Source organism: Lathyrus oleraceus, chromosome 6 (genome assembly GCF_024323335.1).
Source record: "Lathyrus oleraceus cultivar Zhongwan6 chromosome 6, CAAS_Psat_ZW6_1.0, whole genome shotgun sequence".
Lineage (NCBI taxonomy): Eukaryota > Viridiplantae > Streptophyta > Magnoliopsida > Fabales > Fabaceae > Lathyrus > Lathyrus oleraceus.
Genome location: NC_066584.1, coordinates 519,316,802 through 519,333,191, shown reverse-complemented (window position 1 = coordinate 519,333,191; position 16,390 = coordinate 519,316,802). Strand labels below are relative to the sequence as shown.

The following is a 16,390-nucleotide window of genomic DNA, read 5'->3' as shown; positions in this document are numbered from 1 at the left end:
GCCTTAGTACGAGCCTTAAAGTGATTTTGCCCCTAGCTGGATAACCTTTGACTCATCAGTCGAAATTAGTTTTATGTGGATCTATATCAATGCATCGGTTGAGAATGATCTTTTACCTCCATCAACCCATTGGTTAAAGACGAGTATTACGAAAATTTCATATATCTCTGGTCCGTCCGGAACTTCTTCGTAATCTCTAGTTTATCCAGAACCTTTTTCAGTGTTTGGCTTGTCCGGAATTCCTCTATTATATCTGGTTCGTCCAAAACATTTCAATCATTATCTCTGGTCCATTCGGAACCTTTTCATATCTGGTCCGTCCAAAAATCTTTCCATTATCTAGTCCGTCCAGAAACCTTCCCATTAAATCTAGTCCTTTTGGAAATCATTTCATCACCTTTGGTTCGTCAAAAACCCTTCGATGATATATGACCTCGCCCATAATCATTTTATCACCTCTTGTCCGTTTGGAATCCTTCGATTATATCTCACCTCATTCAAAATCATTCCATCACCTCTGGTCCGTTTGGAACCCTTCGATTATATCTGTCTCATCCCGAATCATTTCATCACCTCTGGTCCGTCCAGAAACCTTCGATTATATCTAGCCTCATCCAGAATCATTTCATCATCTTTGGGTTGTCCGAAACGATTCGATTATATATGGCTTCAGTCATCCTCGCAGTCGAGTTCCAATAAGTAGTCCCTTGCACCAAAGGAAAACAAAAAGAGGAGTTAGAAGGAATTCGAGGCAGAAAGAGGAAAGAGAAAAAATTGTACCTTTGCTCAAACCAAGAAAATCCTCCTCCTTGTAGGTTGGTCCTCCATTCCTTTTTGCATAAAATTTTGTTGTTGTTGCGCCTTGTTGTCTTAATCTATTTGTATGATACTTGTGTGCTTTTGATGTATGTTAGTACTAAGCAATAACCTGTTTCAAAAAACATAACTATTTTCTAATCAAATTCAAACAAAAATCATATCTTTTTTTAAACTAAAATCATAAAGCAATTTAAAAAAAAAAACAATTTTTTAAACAATTTTTTAAACTAATATCATAAATCATAAATCAAAATTTTCAAAACTAATATCATAATTTTTTTTTCAAAACTAGTATCATAAATCATTTTTTTAAACTAGTATCATAAATCAAATTTCTCAAAACAAATATCATGAATGATTTTTTTAAACAAGTATCGTGAATCAAATCTTTCAAAATAAATACACATCAAAATAATACTCAATTTCAAATCAATTCAAATCATGATAATAATCAAGTTTCAAATCCTAATAATACTACTTTTCAAATCAAGAACCAATACCCATGTGAAAAATCAAAAGGATACTTTATTCACATTCCAACAATGACAAATTCAAATCAAATACAATGTTTTTTTTTTTCAAATCAAAACCCTATTAATATTCATTTTATTTTTATACTTTTTTTCCTTATGTAGTTAAATTTAGAATTAGGGTTTTCTAGACCATGGGTCATCGGGCCTTGTTCAATTTCTTTTTACACCCTCTGGTTTTTTACTAACACAACTAATAATACACACCCTTTGATTTTAACCCACTTACCATTTAATTAATTAATTTAGTTTAGTTACTCAAATTTTGATCTTATTTGGCCATCTACTTATTTTACTGGCAATTCAATTTTAACTTAACTTGATCCTTTTAGTTAATGTTTTTTCAAAATAATTCTATTTAATATTAGAAATGCAAAATACTTCTTTCTTATTTAAATTAAATAGCCAAAAACATTTTTCTTTTTTTAATAAAAAAAATATCAAGAATAAATCTTTTTTCTTATAAATAATTCTTATTTTTATCCATCATCAAATCACTTTTCACAATCAAATTAACTTAACCTTTTTCACAATTCAAAACACCTTAAAGCAATTCAACGCATCAAATGTTTTCTTTTTTCACTTCGTGCGACAAATCATTCCCTCTTCGCTCCGTGCGACAAACTAATCAACTTTTTTTTGCCCCGTGCATTCAATTCTAAATAAAGACAAATCATTTTCATAAACTAAAAACAACCAACCAACAAAACTACAACCTACGATGACTCTGATTTTCTCATTTCTCGATGAGAATACATAGGAACAAGGTTGTGAAACCAAGGCGAGACCCTTAATTTAAAACTAAGTATTTTCCCATTTTATCATTTTGTACATGCCTTTCTCTTTGTAAATAAATAAAAGCAATTAAAAATAATACATGCAAATATACCCTTTAGCAAACAATCAACCCTAGAATTAGAGAAGGTTATCATTGAGTACAACAGAGGTGAGGGGTGCCTAATAACTGCTCTCACTACGCCAAATAAGGGAAAAGAGGGCGCTTTTTTTGGCCTATAACAGCGCTTTAAAGCGCCCTCTAATCTGGCGCTGACATAGGTAAAGACAACGCTTTTTTTCCTAGTGAAAGCGCTGTCTAAAGTGGCTCTTTAAGACCTTTAAGGGCCACTTTAGAGGGCGCTTTTTCAAAAAAGCGCCCTCTAAAGTGGAAACATTTAAGGGGTTTAGAGGGCGCTTTTACTGGAAAGCGCCCTCTAAAGTGGAAACTTTTAAGGGTTTAGAGGGCGCTTTCCAGTAAAAGCGCCCTCTAAACCCTTAAATGTTTCCACTTTAGAGGGCGCTTTCAGTAAAAGTGCCCTCTAAAGTGGGTGGTTATTTAATTTTTTTTTTTAAAAAGCGCTATATTTTTTTATTTATTTTAGACAACCTGTATATTGAAGTAGTACACCCAAAACTATATAATTTGAAGTCCTTTTTCACACATTGCATTCAACAAGCCTTATATACAACAATCCATACATATACAACAATCCACTGATATATAATCGTTTAACTTCTAAAGATTCTATATACAACAAATTCATAACTTAAAAAGAAATAAAACTAAGTAGCAAAAGCATCTCTGAGATGTATGTTTTTTTTGGTAGCAGCAGTCTTCTTAGCAACAACCTCTTTTTGTTCAATATCAATAGCATGAACCTAAAATATCATAAAATTAGTTAGGTGATGTATAAGATCAAGAATTAACATTTTCTATGCATAAATATCATATAATTGTGTTTATACCTTTTTCTTTTTATGCAACTGACTCGATTTGCTGCGTAATCCCCTTATATTTTTGGTCCCTTATCTTTTGAAGATAGAATTGATATATGTTTAGATGGACATGTTCCATTGTCGTAGAGGGATACTTTCAAATATCCAGCATCATCATCTACGCGAATGAGGCTTGACGAGAATAAAGCATCTCCATCTAAACAAATATCAATTGATACTTTCGAGCATCCCTTGCCCCTTGCACGAATGATTGACTTCATAATAGCCATTTTACCTGTAAAAAAGAAAACAATTAAAATCAGATGACAAATGTAAAAACAATTAAAATCATAAATATCATATAATTGTGTTTATACCTTTTTCTTTTTATGCAACTCACTCGATTTGCTGCGTAATCCCCTTATATTTTTGGTCCCTTATCTTTTGAAGATAGAATTGATATATGTTTAGATGGACATGTTCCATTGTCGTAGAGGGATACTTTCAAATATCCAGCATCATCATCTACGCGAATGAGGCTTGACGACAATAGAGCATCTCCATCTAAACAAATATCAATTGATACTTTCGAGCATCCCTTGCCCCTTGCACGAATGATTGACTTCATAATAGCCATTTTACCTGTAAAAAAGAAAACAATTAAAATCAGATGACAAATGTAAAAACAATTAAAATCATAAAAGTCATTTTACCTGTAATAAAGAAAACAATTAAAATAAACAAAAAACAATTTCAGAAGAGTTCAAACACATTCGGACCTAGGTTTCTAATGATACTGGTGTTGACACAAAAGCATATGTTCATAGGTCGTATAACCCTAACTACTGGGTAATGTAGTCCCATTGCATGCGCTATCATGGTCACTAAAAACCAACCGTCAATTTCCTAATAAACCCAAACTATTTAAATGACTATGAATATTGAAACTTTACAGGTCGAAACAAACGTAGCATAGACAACAATAACATAAAACAGAAATTGGGCAAAGCTAAAACAAAGCAATAACATAAAACAGAAATTGGGCAAAGCGTGTACCTTTGATGGGTAGAAGGAGGAAACGCGCAGTAATAATGTAGATCTAACAGAGGTGGAAGGAAAACGCCTTAGAACCCTAACGTGAAAAAGAACGAAAATAACAGATAGTGAAATAACAAAACGCGCAGTATGTTATAATTTTAATGTTTACTAAAGGGGACATTAGAGGGCGCTTGTGGAAAAAAAGCGCCCTCTAAAGGGGGCCTAAGAGGGCGCTTATGGAAGCGCTCTCTAAGGCTTTCCAGAAGCGCTTTATAAGCTGGAAATGCACATGGACTTATAACAGCGCTTTATTCAAAGCGCCCTCTAAGGGTAACCTTAGAGGGCGCTTTATAAAAAGCGCCATGTATTGTTGTCCCTCTATCTCCTCCTTATTTTTTCGCTTCACCTTAGAGGGCGCTTTATTACAAAAGCGCCCTCTAAAGTGCGCTGTCTATTGCTCCTTATTTTTCGCTTCACTTTAGAGAGCGCTTTTGTAATAAAGCGCCCTCTAAGGTGCGCTGTCTATTCCAGTTTTTGGCGTAGTGTCTTCACTTAACCGACTCCTGAACCCTTCGATGACCACCTTATCCTTTTCCTTTAGGCTTTTATTATTATTTCTCATATTTCTTATGAATGAATAAAATATGATAGCGACTCTGTGATTTTTCCCGTTTCGACAACACTTTGGATTGGTTCAAGAACATATGACTTCCCAAGACACCAACTTCAACAACTTTGTCACATATGCCACCAATCAGTTTACTCGTATTTGTCAAGACATGGCGTTTCACCATGGTTCCACTACAATCAGAATCAACAATATGATTCGTTTTCAAAATGATAATCACCATCATTATTAACAATTTTACCGGGAGTTGTGTGACTTTCTAGATGCCGAGAATGGTAACGAAGGTGCAGCTTGGTACCGGGGTAGGAGACCATAACCCATGGGAAGAAATGAGCTAAATAGGGGTCGTAAGCATTAGTCGTATTGATTGTGGATCAAGTCTTTGGAAACTTCTTTGCATGCATTTCATTTTTTGTCTTTCATGTTATTATGTATCGTCCTTATGTTTTTCTATTATTAATAATGTTATGTGGTGTTTGTAATGAGCTCCTTATAATTGTTTTCGAACTGAATGCTTATAAATGTTTAGGCATTCTTAACTTTAACGTCATTCTAATGAAATTTGAGTTCAAGTTATTGTTGTATAATATATTTTTGCAACGCCTCTCGGTGTTATATATGTTTTTGTAAGATTCACATGATGCTTCTCACATTTTGTAGCTTTGTCTCTTTTTGATGTTATCAAAGGGGGAGAAGTTCTTACAAGAACGAAGTTTCTAAGGTGCACATATTCAGGGAGAGTTATTATCAAGACATCAAATACTTTGTACATTTTGTCATCATCAAAAAGGGGGAGTATATGAGTGCACTTTCCTTTCAGAAATATTTTGAATGATGTCAAAACTAGGACACTTAGTATTTATGTATATTGGACCTTATCCTCTATGTCTAGATGCGCATTTTCATCTTATGATACTTAAAACCAAGTTAGATATATTTTTACAAGTTAAAATTAAATTTTTATGTGAAAAATGGTCTTTAAGTCGACAAATTATAGCTTGAGGTCAACACATACTCAAAATTTTGTAAGAACCAAGGTTTTGTCCAGTATGTGTCGATGCATATGACCTTCAGGTCGACTCACGAGACCTTTAGGTCGACTGATGCATGCTAGAGGTCGACGTGTGTTAAGCCTTTGGCAAAGCCAAAGTCTCTGTCTATTTGTGGTCAATGCCTAGGTTGTCCTAGGTAGACACACAGAAGCTAAAATGCTTATATGGGTCGACACAAATAGATCTTAGGTCGACACATATTATTTTGGAAAATCCAAATACTTGTAAAATTTAAAAGTCATGTTTGTCTATTATCTCTCTCTCTCTCTCTCTCTCTCTCTCTCTCTCTCTCTCTCGCGCGCGCATGCACGCACGCACGCACACACACACACACACATACACCAATGCATGCACGTACACACACACGCACACACACACATACGCGGACGCGTTTACACACACATACACCAATGCATGCACGTACACACACGCACACGCACACATACGCGCACGCTTACACACACACACACACACACACACACACACACACACATATATATATATATATATATATATATATATATATATATATATATATATATATATATATATATATATTTCATGCATCTTTTTCACAACTTAAACCAAAGAACACACAAAGCAATGTTCATCATCTTCAATCTTTTTCTATGCATACACACAACAATTACTCATAATCAATTTTGTCGGGTGCCATCCAGAGATAAGTTTTATAAGGTCCAATTTAGGATTTGTAAATCAAATTGGGTTGAGATTACTTTGGGGGTTTCATTGATAAAACAAGTTAAGAACTTCCCTCCAAGATCAATGGTGATTTTGGGATTTTTGACTCAACATTTTGCAACGAGGATTCAACCAAGTAAACACTTTGAAGAAAGGGGTTCTTGTCAAAGAAGTAACAATATCGGAGGATTGAGTTGAAAATCTTGGGACACTTGATCTTTTATATATATATATATATATATATATATATATATATATATATATATATATATATATATATATATATATATATATATATATATATCATTCATGCATCTTTTTCACAAATGAAACCAAAGAACATATAAAGCAATGTTCATCATCTTCAATATTTTTCTATGCATACACACAACAATTACTCATAATCATTTTTGTTGGGTGCCATCTGTAACACCCTTCTAAAATACCTCAATTATTTAATTAAATATCAAAATACAACATCAGAGTAATTATGCAGTTAAGGGTGTCACACAATCACTTCACACCATGTTCCAAAATAACAGTCATGCTCTTTATTTAATCAAATAAACATTTGCATAAATCGCAGCGGATATAAATCAAATCAATCAAAACAGGTAACACATTACATGTAAAATGGTTCACAACCAACAGTAAAACATTTAAAACATCCCTTCCCGATGTTACATCTATCAGAGCATGACCCACTAAGGAACTACTCTAGACTCCAAGTACTAGCTCCTACTCAATCACTGCTCGTTACCTGAAAAACAGTTGTAAGGGTGAGTTCCTCAATCGATATAATAAGTATTATAAAATATCATGTCATGTTAAGTAATTTAACACACTTCATCACCCAAATCAAACATATATTCAGTAACGACACATCAACTCAACATAATACTCAACACCAACACAAACACACGTATAATATTGGAATACATCCATTCATATTATATGCCATACATATATTATGCAATGAGACTCCATGCATGCGGTACCGACTATTTGTGAACATATAGTTCAACCTCACCGTCCAAATCCAGGCACGGCTACCAAGCTCACTAGTCCCACTCATTTGAGACATAGTGACTCACTCACTAATTCCTCACCATGGGAATTAGCTACCACCCCAAGGGCTATGCTATGCACGCTAATCACCTAGCATGCAAACATCAACAACAATCAAAATGATTTACTCACTAATTCCTCACCATGGGAATTAGCTACCACCATAAAGGCCACAATATGCATGCTAATCACCTAGCAATGCAACAACAACAACAATTCAAGAATAGACATATGCTCACACTCTAAGCCATAAAACAGTCTATTCACAAATGCATACATAACTGATACATTCACAGCATCATGCATACCATCACACATCATCAACACATTTTATCACAAAAGCATATCATATCATGCCACATAATCAAACACAGTATTAGCACACTCTACTAATACCTATACTACTCAAAACAACGGGAAATGATCCCTACTACGTCATACATCAGCTAAGTTACATCACTCAGCCTAAACAACCAAAAACTGCACAACAACAGTTCAGAAAAACCACAAGTCTGCCCATACGCGTATTGCCTATGCCCATACGCGTATTGCCCATTCCTGACCAAGTCCATACGCGTATTGCCCACGCCCATACGCGTATTGCCCAGCGTACCACATCCTCATACGCGTACCAACAGAGACAATTTCACGTTCAAAACATCATCTCTTTCACTCATACGCGTATTGTAACACCCTTCTACCCAAACGACATATTTAAATAGATTATCAGAGTACAACATGTAGAAGAGTTTACATTTCTTACAACATAACACTTATCGCATCACAACATAAAACATATTATTTATTTTATTAAAACTTCGCAGCGGACAACAACACAAATATTATCATTCATCATATAACAATTCATAATAATGTTTCAACATTATCTCAACAAAGCATCTCAACATATTAGTCATCATAAACAACATAAATAATAACCAATTATCTATCGAATCCCATAACCCCGGTGTCACATGACCAGAGCATTTGACTCGACTCTGTAGAATAACTCTACACTTATTCTTCAAACCTCAACAATAGCTACTCCTCTTTATCTGCACATTGCTCATCATAGATGAACATAAACACATGCAGAAGGGGTGAGAATTACATTATTAAATAATAATATAACGACAGAAATATAAACATAAATCTATTTCACATATGCCAACACAGCTCATCATAATCATCATAATCAACATACTCATGAACATCAACAAAACAACATATCAAATGCAATGCACACACCCATGCATGACTCAACACGACTCGGTATACCCATTTTGTGACCAACTACAGGATCACCACTCCCAGATTCATCACCATAGAATCCGAGTTCCCCGCAAGGAACCAAGCCTCTCAACAAGCCCGGAGTCAACAACATCATTGGAACTCAGTCCGTTCATCACTAGGCATCGGCCTTTCATGAATGCATGCACACCAAACATGCATCATAATCAACATAGCAACAACAGCATCATATAGTCATGTTATCATCATCATTAATAGCATGACATACAACTCAACAAAACAACAACAACATTACAACGATATCACATCGTTACATAACACATTTATAACTAAACACGTAAATTCAACATCTCATCATCATAAACACCTCATACACAATCATATAATCATTGTTAATTGTTTATAATACAATTACAGCGACTTACTAAGAGTCTCGCAACTCAACGTACTCAAAAACTCACCAACATTAGCTTCACAGCACAGTTCGCGCCGCCAACATAGGGACGCGCCGCGAACTCCTCCATTACTCCAGAACGCGCCGCGAACGAAGGATCGCGTCGCGAACAATTAATTCGCTTCAGTACGCGCCGCGCAGCAGGGTTCGCGCCGCGAACGATGCGTTACAAAACTCCTATGAATCCTGCCCAGTTCGCGCCGCGAACTGGGCTTCGCGTCGCGAATCGCGCGCGAACAGAAGCCATCTGCTACGGAAACCAGCGCAGCTTTGCTTCTCTACTCGCCATAACTCATACCCCACAGCTAACAACCCAATATCAACATTTAACAGTCATATATACACAACATACTTCGATTATAATGCATATAACTCAACAAAACTCACAGATCGGAGAATTTCCATCAAAATCCCAACTTTCCCAATCTCCCTAAAATCCCCAAAATCCATCAACAATCCAACATATATCATGAATTTGCTCGCATATTATCGTTTAATAAGGTTCAGACCCCTTACCTCTTTGGATTGAAGGAAGTTCTGAGCAATCTTTGGCCTTTTCCTCTTCCTTCTCTTTCTCTTCAGCGTTTTTCCCCTTTCTCTGACTCTGAGGCAAAAATACGTGAAAAACACTCTGAGTTCTCACTTTGGCCTCTTTTATCAAATTCCACTTTTACCCTTCCACTCTTCATATTCCATTTATTTTATTTATTTAATTATTATTAAAATAAATAACATCTATAATAATAATAATAATTCCCAATATTATTTAATAATTCATTTTACCTTCAAATAATCATATTAAAATAATATTTAAATTAATCTAACAATATTCGGGGTGTTACAACTCTCCCCCACTTTAGAAGTTTTCGTCCTCGAAAACATACCTCAAGCAAATAGAGCCGGATACGACTCCTTCATCTGATCTTCACGCTCCCAAGTCAAGCTCTCACCAGCTGGACCTCCCCAAACAACTTTCACTAGAGCAATCTTCTTACCTCTCAGGGTCTTCTCTTCTCGGTCATCTATCCGAATTGGCAACACCTCAACAGTCAAATTATCCCTTACCTGGATATCATCCAACTGAACAACATGCGAAGGATCCGCAATATATTTTCTCAACTGAGATACATGAAACACATCATGCAGATTAGAAAGCGACGACGGTAAAGCTATCCGATACGCCACTTCCCCAACCCTCTTCAAAATCTGATACGGACCCACAAACCTCGGAGTAAGCTTTTTAGACTTTAAAGCTCTACCCACACCTGTCGTCGGAGTAACTCTCAAGAACACATGATCTCCCTCTTGGAACTCAAGTGCCTTTCTCCTCTTATCATGATAACTCTTCTGACGACTCTGAGAAACCTTCATTTTCTCCTGAATCATCTTAACCCTTTCAGTCGTCTGCTGCACAATCTCAGGTCCGAGTACAACACTCTCACCTGATTCATACCAACACAATGGAGTTCTACACCTCCTACCATACAATGCTTCATATGGAGTCATACCGATACTAGCATGAAAACTATTATTATAAGTAAACTCCACCAACGGCAAATAACTATCCCAAGAACCACTCTGCTCCAACACACAAGCTCTCAACAAATCCTCCAAGGATTGGATAGTTCTTTCAGTCTGACCATCAGTCTGAGGATGATAAGCTGAACTCAACCTCAACTTAGTCCCCAACGCTTTCTGCAAACTTTCCCAAAATCTAGAAGTAAATCTGGGATCTCTATCAGACACAATACTGGATGGAATACCATGCAGCCTCACTATCTCCTCAATATACAACTCTGCCAACTTCTCTAAAGAGTGATTAATCTTCATCGGCAAGAAATGCGCCGACTTAGTCAATCGATCCACAATCACCCAAATAGAATCATTACCTTTCACCGTCCTCGGCAATCCCGTCACAAAATCCATGGAAATGCTATCCCACTTCCATTCAGGAATCTTCAAAGGTTGCATCATACCTGCCGGTTTCTGATGTTCAATCTTTGACTTCTGACAAGTCAAACAGGCATACACAAACTTAGCAACATCTCTTTTCATACCAGCCCACCAAAACAACTTCTTCAAATCTTGATACATTTTAGTTGCACCTGGATGGATACTCAATCCACTCCTATGTGTCGCACCTCAAAAAAATGTGATAATGCGATCCCTCGCGATAGGACGCGGAAAAAAATGTTCGAAACAGAGTCGCCACCGAACTTTATTTACTCCAATGAAGGAATAGGAAAATATCGATAAAACCTTTGAAAAATAGAATAATGGTCATCGCAACCATATTCGGGTTCGGGAGTCGATTACGCAAGGGGAAGGTATTAGCACCCCTCACGTCCGTTGTACTCAACGGGAACCTTTTAGTCTAATTTGCTATTTGAATGTTAGTTAAATGTTATTTGCTTTCTTCGAGTAATTTAAAATTGATAATAAATATGGATGAAGACCTCAGGAGGGAAAAGGGGAGGTTTTTTATTAGTGTGCTCGCGAAGATACAGCAATCTCCTGCCTACGTATCCTTATGGTATAATAAGGAAATCAGAGCATTCGTAGTTCGGGAAACTACGGTTTTTGTTGGTGTCTTTTAATGAACGACTGTGGAGATCGCGTTCTAAAGGCTAAACGCTGGCTTGTATACTCTCGGCGGAGGCTTAAGCATTGGTTTGTTATGCGCGTTAGAAAGGATTAACAGTGTTCTTTTGAAAAGAATTTTTAAGTTGTTGGTCGCACGGGGGCGAGGAATTAAGTTTGATTTGTGAAGGTGTTTTGAATTTATCGATTGGTTTTGATTGGATGACGAAGATTCGAGCAATGTGGCGTACGCCAATTATTCGAATAATCGAGAGATAATGAAGCGGATGCTCACTATTTTCCTTTTCATTCAAAGATTAATTATTAAAAAAAATGGCTTTTAAAATCAATAAATAATTTGGAGGAGTGATTTTAATCTCATAGAATTTTTACAGTTTAAATTGAATGACGAAGATCCGAGCAATGTGGCGTACGCCAATTATTCGAATAATCGAGAGATAATGAAGCGGATGCTCACTATTCTCCTTTTCATTCAAAGATTAATTATTAGAATAAAGCTTTTAGAATTCATAATTAATTGAGGGAGTAATTTTAGTTTTAAGGAGTTTTGGGGTTTTAATTAAATGACAAAAATTCGAGCAATATGGCGTACGCCAATTATTCGAATAATCGAGAGATAATGGAGCGGATGCTCATTAATCTCCTTTTCATTTAAAGATTAATTTAAATAGTGCTTTTAGAATTTGTAATTAATTTGAGAAAATAATCTTAATTTTATAGAATTTTTAGGGTTTTAATTAAATGACGACAATTCGAGCAATATGGCGTACGCCAATTATTCGAATAGTCGAGAGGTAGTAAAGCGGAAGCTTACTATTCTCCTTTTCATTCAAAATTAAATTATTAAATAATTTTAAGAGAATATTAGAATAATTAAATTGGGAAAATGATTTTAATTTTATAGAGTTTTTTAAGGTTTTAATTAAATGACGACAATTCGAGCAATATGGCGTACGCCAATTATTCGAATAGTCGAGAGGTAGTAAAGCGGAAGCTTACTATTCTCCTTTTCATTCAAAATTAAATTATTAAATAATTTTAAGAGAATATTATTTAAGTATGGTGAATTAGGAGTAATATGTTTTGAGAAAGATTATTCGGTATTGGACCAACATCAAATTTATTTATTAAAAAAAATAAAGAAAATTATTTGTTGACATTAACCATTAATCCACCACTTGATTAATTAATGAGATAAAAATGAATTGACAATAATAACCAAAACCAAACTATGAACATTTCTACTATCACTATTTAGAACTAGTCATCTTAATTTTAATTAAAACATTCAAGAATAGCACATAAACCAAGTAAATCAAATTGGGATGTTGAAAAACTAAAAAAAGTGAGGCCCTAAAACGTTGGGTCAGGAAAGGCCCAAGAGAGGTTTAAGGCAATGTTATTTTCGGGATGGGCCATAAGGCCCAAACCCTCTCCTAATCAAGCCATGTTGAAACGCCAGGAAGAAGAAAAGGTTGGCATTCATTTCGGTTCTTTAAGGCCACGTATATGATGCTGTACACATGAGAAACTTAAAAGGAAATGGCAATAAGTGGCCTTAACAAACGTTATCCTAGGAAAATCCAAAGGCCCACCGCCCACTTAATTAATGCAGATCCTTATTATTAATTTTATTATTACTATTAAATAAATTTAATTATGATTAATGGCGTTGAATGAAAAGAAAAGACTAAAAGCAAATGTGACACTGATCACTTATTACTATCTGCTCCTCTCCAACGATTTCTCCTTTCTCTTTCTCGCTGAATTTTCAAAAGAAAACACACATGAAACCTCGATTTCGTCCAACCATGGCCAAACCAGAACCCAAAACATACATATTCAAATATACATACTGATTCTAAAAGAAAGTCATCATCAACCTCACGGATAAGCCAAAACAACTTCTATAGATATACAGTATCAATCGATTCTCAGTTCAAGAAATTACCCTAAATCAGCGACGAAACATTCACCAACATAATCAACAAGAAAGCAAGCGGAAAATAAACCCAGCTACAATGCATTCGAAAGTTTGAATCAGACGGTAAACAAAAATCTCGTCGGAGCATTGAAACTCCGGCCAGATTCCGGCAACCAATATTACCTCAGGTATGTGTTCTTCTCTGGTTGTATGGTAATTCCTTTTTGCTTCTTTTTCGAGTTCTCTTCCCTTTCTTCTCAAACCTCTCGCGCTCTTTGCCCTTTGTTCCGTCTCCTTTCCGTCCTCTCGCGCTCCTTGCTTCCTCTTTAACGATTTGGGTTCGTTTCGGTTTTGACAGGGGGCTTAGCTCGAGCTTGTTGAGCTTCGGTGTGAAAATCTCAACAAGTTCAAAACGGAGCTTTTTTAACTAGGGTTTTGGAGTGATTTTTCCAGAGTAACGGTGCAGAAATTCGGATGCTTACCCTAACAATGGAGGGTCCTTATATAGAGCTTTGGATGTACGAGGTTTTGAATTCCTCTCTCATGAGCTTGGCAAATTAGTGGGAGAATCATTCCGTTAGGTAGCAGAATTTCTCAGAGTTAGTGGTGCTTCAAATCGGTGTGGTCCTTCAAATGGTAAGGTTTTGTCTGTAGTGAACTTACAATAACCCTCTCTTTTTACTTTTCACTGCAGTAATTGTTCTATTTTAACCACGTATGATATCCTTATGACAAGTTTTTTACTGGTTTGAATTTTGCAGCTTTACTCTTCTCAATCTCCCACCAACGGTTCATGATGACTTGTGCATCACACTTCTGAAATGGTTATCAAGGTTGTTTCCATATCATGGGAAAGGAATTTGGTCACGTGTTGCCTATGCCCAGATTGGATCCACTGTAAATTATGTTGATTTCGCTCTTTCTTACAATTTGTGGTTGTTTTGCAGGTTGGCACATCGCATCGGTTTCATTCACTGCAGTTAGCTTAATTAATCCATAGAGTGGAGGTGAATGACCCCATGACAGGGATACCGCCATGCTATTTTTATACCATTTGTCTGCAATATTTTGGCTTGATGTAGGCTAGTATTGGCTTCTGCAGGTTTACAATATTCACGTATCGATGCGGTTTTGGCCAATGGTTGTAGGCTTGTGCTCCGTGATTCTATTACCATGAGGTTAGTCATATGCTGAAAAACCTGTTAACTTGAAATGTGATGTTGTTAGCTGTTGTGTTAGAATTTGAATGAAATTTTGCTATGGTAATGATTATTTTTGTTTTGGGTACTGAAATGAATTTCACTTTTGTAGGTTGGTGCTTTTGTAAGGATGCATTTGTGATATGCAGGTTTGGATATTGATTCCCATATCCTTGCTTGGAAATCTAATTTGACAGTCTTATTAGCCTCAAAAACTGTTTCCAATGAATTTCCCTGGAAAGCAACCAATCAACAGAGCAACACAGAAGCGCTTCAGCACTCCCAATATCAACCTTCTCAGAGTGTTTGCCCGACAATACTTCGGGGCAACCTATGCAGGGCTTTCAGCCAATCCAGTCAAGTTTTGACCTTCCCAAATTCTCATATTGAGTTCAAAATCTGTAGGCTTTAACTTTCTTGATTTTTCAGGTTTGATATCTCTGTGCACGACTCTTGCGAGTCTTTGTTGCTGCTGATGCATTGCTGGATGTTTGTTATGATGTATTTCGGCTAGTGGTTGTGGTATGCAGGTTTTTCCATGTGCGATTCTGATGAAAACCAGGTGGTTCTGCATCAAATTCTTCCTGCATTGCTTGCCGGTTATGCGCGACTAAGGACTTGTTGGCGAGGTTGCAGACCTTCACTTTTGATGTCCATTCGCCATGTTCAGAACAATTCTCACCCTATCACATTTGCTTGTAATACATAGTGCCTTAGGGTAGGTCATTCATCTGTGCTCAACCGTGTATGTACTTCATAATTCGAGGCATATACGGACTGCCCATAATTGGAATAACTGTATGCCACACTTGTTGATTTGTGAATGTAATTGTAATTTTAGCACGTGATCATGTTTTGCCACTGCATTGTTATTATAGCTTCCACCGTGAATTACAGTGGGCCAAAAGGTGAAATATGGAGGAATATCAAGAGACTTTTGGATGGTAACATGATTGTCTTGACTTTGGCTTTTGGTAACTCATTTCTTTTTAAAACTTTCATGTGTGTGGTCATAGTATTTGTAGCTCGGATCAAACGTGCATCGCATGAAATTTTTTGTAAATAAGAAGTCTTGGATTTTAACTGTATTGATGAATTTTAGTCTCTCGTGAGTCATGTGTGAGTGAAGGTACCTCTTTATTTGGGCAATACCACCATAATCTAAATGGACATTTTATGGACCAAGTACTTATGGTAATAACAATGACAAGAAGTGGATCTGAATAATCTTGAATACTCTAAACCAAATGAAAACATGCAAACACGGATCATGTGTCCTCCCTTCTTTTTAAAAACAAATGGACTAGTTCAATTATGTATTCGGAATCAAACGAAAGGACCTAATCACGTGGTACACATGTGGTAGCATGAGGTTTATACAATTAATATCAAGAAAAATCCACCAATAAGG

The 16,390-nt window shown here is 36.1% G+C and overlaps 1 long non-coding RNA gene across 1 annotated transcript; it reads left to right on the top strand.

The window, feature by feature from the left end:
- Positions 1–14,829: 14,829 nt before the first annotated feature.
- LOC127097797 (uncharacterized) lies at positions 14,830–15,822 on the top strand. The gene is made up of 2 exons (XR_007793178.1): positions 14,830–14,958; positions 15,092–15,822. It is a non-coding gene; the product is annotated as an uncharacterized LOC127097797 (long non-coding RNA).
- Positions 15,823–16,390: the final 568 nt, after the last annotated feature.